The sequence below is a fragment of the Etheostoma spectabile genome, chromosome 24 (assembly GCF_008692095.1).
Source record: "Etheostoma spectabile isolate EspeVRDwgs_2016 chromosome 24, UIUC_Espe_1.0, whole genome shotgun sequence".
In the NCBI taxonomy this organism is placed as follows: domain Eukaryota; kingdom Metazoa; phylum Chordata; class Actinopteri; order Perciformes; family Percidae; genus Etheostoma; species Etheostoma spectabile.
Window position 1 is genome coordinate 1,069,131 of NC_045756.1, and position 7,494 is coordinate 1,076,624.

Genomic DNA, 7,494 nt, shown 5'->3' on the forward strand with positions numbered 1-7,494 from the left:
CTTTTTATAACCGGGACATATTTTGGTTTATTTGTTTTTTAAGTACTGTACTGTCAGGATGGCTCACAAGTTTCAGGAATATTTTAGGAACAAATGTGAACACAGGTTAATAACGGCAGGTTTTGTCTTGTCTTGTTCACATTTGTGATTTTGAGTGAAATGTCTTGCAGTTGGATTGCCATAACATTAGGTGTGTGTGTGTGTGTGTGTGTGTGTGTGTGTGTGTGTGTGTGTGTGTGTGTGTGTGTGTGTGTGTGTGTGTGTGTGTGTGTGTGTGTGTGTGTGTGTGTGTGTGTGTGTGTGTGTGTGTATGGACAGTCAGGAATGTAATATCTTTGGTGATCCAAACTCTTCCTCTCATGTTATCTGCAGGTCAAACATACTTTTGTTTATGACCAATTACCTGGAGAACTAATGACATTCCCATCAGTTTCAGCTGTACCAGCTTTAAGTGCTAATTAGCAATTGCTAGCATGCCTTATATAGTAAACATTATACTTTGACAGTGCTCACTGCAAGGTAGCATTAGCATTTAGCACAACACCCTGTGTATTTAATTGATGCAGAGGCTGTAACGTCCTGCAGTTTCCCCTCTCATTGAACACAGCTTGTGTTGTGAGGAGTTGGACTCTGTTTTAGGAACAGCTGATGCACATAAAAGAGTGACATGCATGTAAGATTTGGTGGTGTGTTAGTTATTGTCTGTTTGCCAAGACTGGCACATAATAAATACGTTGCATATATTTATCATTAACAGCTTTCAGAACCCAATGTGACCCTGGTTACAAGAACAACGTGTGGGCTTTAATACACGGGAGGTTGTGTAATTGTAAATGTATTCCATGAATGGATGTCATTTTTTTAAGTTATTTCATGTAGAAGTATGTGGTCTGATATATTCTTGTGAATTCTTGGTGCTTCTCACTGTTTCAGTTAACACGTCTGATGCAGCACACTCCCTTTATGTTGATTGCTGAGGTTTTACAGTTGAACGCCCAGACTAATCATACTGTACATCTAGTGATGTGGTCTGGCCTCGTTTCACTGGCCTGTTCTGGATCGGTGTGTGCTCAGCTGGAGGAAGACGTGATCTGAAGTTGGTTGACTCATAATCTTGGTCTTGCCAAAGGACAAAACAATGTTCTGCAGGCTGCCAGCTCCCCTTGGTGGAGAGAGTCGGTACACTGGAGTAAACAGGGTTCCTCTGCTGTAACCTGGGTTTGTTTCCATTAGGATGTAGAGATACAGTGGTTAGCATGGGGCATTCATTTAATCTGGTTTACAGTTCATAAAAGATTCAAACGATCAGCTCAAAATAAACTCCAGAAACACTCAAATATCCCAAACTGCCACATCATAATTCCTCCTGCTTTGTGTCTTATTCAAACTTTAATCCTTTGACTTGAGGGCTTTTTCTTTCTGAGCTTTATGCGGCAGAAAAGCATTAGCATATTGCAATAAACAACTTAAATAAAACTTAATTTTTTGTCAACAATTCCTCCCAGGGAGAAGTAAGAAATTAGAAAGCAGTGAAGTGGAACTTTAACAACAAAGTAACTCTGACTGCAATTTCACTGGTGATGGCCATAGCTTTTTAACTTTGGTGACAAGTTTTCCATATGATCACAATGTATAACATCCGGGCTGGAAATACGTTGGGTTGCTGCCAGTCAGTCGATGGTAAAGGACGTTGTACTAGGACTTTTGAGACCGAGCTAATCCAGTTACTGTGGAGGAAACAACAAACCCAGCCAAAGCTCTTTAACTAGCCTCTCAGCTTTTAACTCTATTCCAATATGGTTAAGTTATATTTAAGTTACTTATTTACATGTATGTTATTGTGAAATAATTGATTATATCAACTTTATAGTAGAGGGACATAACAGAAATAGGCCTAGATTTAATTCCATTTAACTATGGAGTGCAAATTATTTTTAAAAAAATACTTTGTTTTCTTTAACAAACTGAGTTAAAATAAACAGACCTGCAGATGATAAACTGTACCAAAAGATTTCCAGACTGCAATAAGGCAAATTTTATAGGAAATCATATTGAGCAAAAATTAAAATGAAGTGAAATAACCAATAATATATAAGTTGACAGGTTATTTAAAAGATGTCACTGCATCTGCAAGATATAGATTATAGATATAGATACAGATTATGTTGCAATATTTTTTGGGGTGAAATAATAAAAAGACATAAAATGAAGGTATTACAGCCTTTGTATCTGTTCTGCTGTTTTTCAGCCAGCTTGAAAACTTTAACTTTTTCCAACTTTTTCTAACTTTTCTCTTTTTCACCGCTTCTGCATCTCTCTACCTTTGTGGAACAAAAGTCCTTTTTTTCCTGCGGATGTTTCTGTTTTTTCTGGGGGATCCCGAGGCGTTCCCAGACCAGATGGGATAATTAAACCCTGCGGCATCTTCCTGATCCTCCTCCCAGTTATACAACAGCCACAGGGAGGCGTCCTGAGCAGATGTCTGAAATCAGCTGGTTCTGTGTATGGATCATTTATTTCTCACATCTGTGACCCCATAGACTTTCAAACAAAGCTAGACCATGTCTCCACTGTCCTTACATTGCCTATTAGAGTGTATTCACCCCCACTTGTTATTGTTTTATTGTTCTACAATATTGAACCAAAGTAGATTCAAGGCTCTTTTGACACAAATTAACAGAGAAAAATAAGCCAATAGAAAAAGCCACATTAAATATACATTTAATTCAATGTTTTGAGACAATAAACATGACTTCTCTGCACAAACTGCTGAGCAGGTTTTGCAAAACCCAATAAAACATTATGCAAACCCTCTAAAAGTCTCCATGCAAACTAACAAGCGTGTGGTTTTTGAGTGAGCTGTTGATGGGGACACGTAGAGGAGAAGCTGCATGCTGCCAACAATCAACACTAATTATGACTGGGGACACAGCTGAGGGAGATTATAGTAAACAGAAAGCTTCAAGATTCAACTTTTTTGTTGTTTAATTGGTATGTTCCAAAGATGCAGTGTCTCATTCTCCTCAAATTCTTATTGTATCAAAGCTGAGTCTGTGGATTTCTTGTGCACAAGCTGTGGAAACAGTAGAAAAGCTGACACACTGCAGACAACTAGTACCTGCATGACTAAGTACATTAACTCAAGTTCTATACTCAGTAACACATTTGAGGTACTTGAGTTTTCCCACTTTACTGTATGTTGCTTTATACTTCTAGCCCTCTTCATCTCAGAGGGAAATATAAAACTTATGTTACTTACATTACAGCTTTAGTAACTTTTTTTTGGAAAAAAAGTGTTGTGTTTTACAAGTTCATGTTTTGTACTTGCATGTTAAACTATCTAGTGAATAAAATCAGCTTTACCTTGACAACTACAACAATATACCAACTCATGAATGCATGAGTAATAAGACAATATGTTAAAGGAAAGCATACGGGGGTAATTCTTTAGCGTTAAGTACATTTTGCTGATTTTTTTTCAATGCAGGTTTTTAACTTGTGGAGTATTTTCACAGTGTTGTATTACTACTTTTACTTAAGAATGTAAATACTCCTTCCCCAGCAGCTTGTCTGGGATTGGTGTGCAGCACTCTTAGTTGCACTAAATGGCGACACCCCGTGGCAGAAGGGTTACTTTATTGCCTTATTACATGCTAAATGTACCCTAATAAGTACTGATCGTGATAGTATTCTGTTTACTATGTTGTTTAATACTCACATAAAATGCTGTACTTCAATCAAACTGTCTTAAATGCAGTTGCAGGTTGTTTTTATAGATTATCTTAAGTAACAGAGACTTCTTCACCTACAACAATGCATTTTCTATTAGTAAACTGCATATTATTAAACCCTAACCGTCTGGAGAGATGCAGCCATAATTGGAGAGGTGTTTCCATGGATGGAACACTGTAACATTTCCTGATGAAGTCCATACTGTACACATCCAACTTTCATTTGACAATGATGAACAATGTGCTGTGCATCAGAGGGTTGTTTTAGATTACGGTGCAGCTCAATCTTGGAAACCAAGAGCGAAACCTTGCCTTGATCTTGAATCAATATCAAATGTCAGAAATGTCAAACTGTATGACTTTGTCTTGCAATGAGTCAAATAAATCATGTTGAAAGGCTTCAACCTGAAAGTTAATGATGTGTGAAGACGGTCACTGAGTAATTGCTGCCCTGCAGCTTTTAAAGGACTTTATTAAACAGGTATTTATTTTTGACACCAAATCTGGGAAAAATGCCAGTTTACACCGTCGCAAGAGGTCGGGAGCATGTCTTTGTTTATGGATTCAATTTTACAAGCAAAGTCAAACGCAAAATTTTATAGACACATGGCTACCACACCTGAAGATATTATGAGAATATAACTAGCAGAATATAGGCTTCTGCTTTATAATAATAACATATTACCCTACCTCGTAATGTTAATATAGGGAACTTCTTTTTCTCCATTTGCAGTGTTTACAGGCTTCTTATACCTCAGTTCAATAAGGCTACATTTAAAGTGATATTATAGCGGTATCAATAGCATCTTTTATGTCTCTTGTGGTTCCTAAATGGAAGGCCCGGACCCCTTCAAGAGCTAACAAGATACATTTGAATTATTTCTTTTGACTTTTGTGTACATTTTGAGTTTTTTGTATGTATAAAAGTACTGTACTGTGGTGATCTCAATCTAAGGATCATGCTTTTATTTTAAAGACTCACAAGATAAATCAGAGGTCAAAGTTAATGTTAGACTTTTCTCCAATCTTTGTTTTACATGATCCATTTTATTCATTTTATCTCTTTAGGCCTCGAACAGTTCTTTGCAATGAATAGGTAATTGTCTCTTTGGTGGAACTAAAGACATTTGAAAAGTGAAGTGAAAAGGGGCTTTTTGTATAAGCCAGAAGGTTGCGAGCCACTGCTGTCATGTTTAGCAAGTTTGTGTGTTTAACAAGTTTATCAGATGTTTTAATGTCAAATTGTAATCTTTTAAGCAACTATATCTGTCAAAAATAGTGGAGTAAAAGGAAAGTACACTATTCCATCTGAAATGTAGAATGAAGTACCTATACAATGGCATAAAATAAAACAGTATTATTGTCTTTTTTTACGAAATTGGTACTTTGAGTTAATGTAGGCTACAAATGAATATAGGATAATCCAAGGCATGTCAAATGTAATCTGATTACATAATCAACAGTTCCCCCTGTTGTTGACCACAAAACACAGGTGCTGGAATTCAGAGTGATGAAACGCACCAATCCCCCCCCCCCCCCCCCACCCCCAAGAGTAGTGTGGGTGTGTGTGTGTGTGTGTGTGTGTGTGTGTGTGTGTGTGTGTGTGTGTGTGGTTTGCTGGAGGAGTAGCCTGAGCGCCGAAGCCTCCTGCAGACAGACATTTTCTGCTCCTCCAGGCTTCCCATAATCTGTCAGATTAAACCTGGATGACATGCGCCACCTTTGCCGCCCCAGCCCCTCCGCGTGAGCCCCATAATGTCTTCTTCTCTTTCATTTATTGAAATCCTCAAACCAACGCCGATGTGTTCTTTCTCCTCCGCTGAAGCCGCCCTGCCGGAGCGCTGTCCGCGGTGCTGAAAGCCCCGCGACCTTCCACCTGGCTGCCGCGGAGAGGGGCGCATATTCCTGCGTCTCCATCTGACGTTTGACGCAAAATCGAGCCCGCTGGATACATGCAGAGGCGAGGACAACTGGCGGTAAAGGGTCCAACTACCTGTTAGCTTCCCCGGGCTGCGGGACTATGCTGCCTCTGCTGCGCGACGCGACTGAGAAGTGTCGTTTCAGATTCATTCTGCGTATTTGAAACCGCAGTTGCACACCTGCTGACATACTTTGCGCAAGTTGGGAGTAAAACCAACGCAAGAAGAGGAAGCAGTGCATGCTTTGGTTGTAAGATGGAGGTGATGTAGGAACTGTTGGGACCCTGTGGGGAAAGTTCCAGTGAAACGCAAGAGAGTTAGAAGAGGGAAGAGGTGCGTGTGTGTGTGTGTGCGTGTGCGTGTGCGTGTGTACTTGCGTGTTACGGACACAGAGAAGGTTATGACCGCGTCTCTTCACCTGCACCTCGTGCTGCTGCTGTTGCTGGCCTGCTGGCAAACACCGGGGATGGTCGGAGCAAGTGAGTCTCTGTTTGGTTTCTCATTTTTAATGTAGTCATCGTCAAAGGGAAGTCAAGGTGCAGAAATCTGGCAGAATTCAGTTAATAAGGAGATTTCTGTCCCAGGGATATGATGTGTGTTTTAAAGGTGCTTACATGCAACAAATGCAATATAAGCAGACAGTTGTCATCTACAAATGTTAACAAAGTACAGTATGTGCTGAAACACGTTTTTTTTTTGTCTCTCCAACCACTTATCTCATAAAAGAACAAATATTAAGTTCATTTGTTAAAGTGGAATGATGATTTCTATGCAATGTGTACAGAAATAACATTTTTAACATCTATAAACACCACTATCCCTTTCAGAGATGCTGATGGTTAAGGGGATGATTCAGTTGTTTCTGAGGTCACTTATCGAGGCATGGCTTTATGTTGCTTTCAAATGTTTGGACCTTATTGATCATTTTTACCAAGTCTGGGAGTTGGTTTGTCCATAACAAAACAAACATTTTAAAATGTTAATCTTCACGCTGGACCTTGGAGAAAAAAAGGAAGGAAATGGATCTGATTTCCAGTGTTCTCAGTGAAAGCTGCTTGGTCTCTCTCATACGTGGCGGCTGTGGCTCAGTAGTAGAGCGGTTGCCTGTCAATTAGAAAGTTGGGGTTCGATCCCTGGCCCTGCAATCCCATGTCAAAGTGTCCTTGGGCAACACACTGAACCCCGAGTTGCCCTCGATGCTGCTCATTGGTGTGTAAATGTGAGTGAGTGTGTATCTGATGAGCAGGTGGCACCTTGTACGGCAGCCTCGGCCACAGTGTGTGAATGAGTGTGAATGGTTCCTGTGTTATGTAAAAGAACTTTGAGTAGTCGATGAGACTAGAAAAGAGCTATAGAAGAACAGTCCATTTACAGACATTCTGTGTTGGTGGTTTTCATCCTGCTCTTGTTTTCAAGAGTTTGAAAAATGACCATATTCACACAGAATTTATGTGAATATGGTCACGTTGACAAAGAGGACAACATGGTGGTCATTTTCCTTGTTCTCTGTTATATGCATCTTTAACCCTTTACCCCCTGGTGCTCCAGTCAACGTAACCTGTGAAAGCAAGCGTTGCTTAAACCCAGATCACTTCATTTTAAATTCTAGTGGTGATTCAAACGTTTCTAAAGACAGCAATGGGTATGTTGGCAACATTTTAGAGAATCTGTAGAATATCACATAAAAAACAGCCATGATTCCACTCTTTAAACATGAGGCAGTGTGGAATAACATCGTCTTTAAAAACTTAAAACTACTAAAGTTGGAACTAAAAGAGCAAAGTGGTTGCATAGCTTTACACTCATGTTTGACTTACTGTGTGATTTGGGTTGAGTGGGGGTGG

General features: G+C 39.6%; 1 pseudogene; it reads left to right on the forward strand.

Moving 5' to 3' along the window:
* The first annotated feature begins 5,993 nt into the window (after positions 1-5,993).
* The window catches only part of LOC116673882 (fibronectin type III domain-containing protein 5-like), a 20,177-nt pseudogene continuing 18,676 nt past the window's right edge, over positions 5,994-7,494 (forward strand).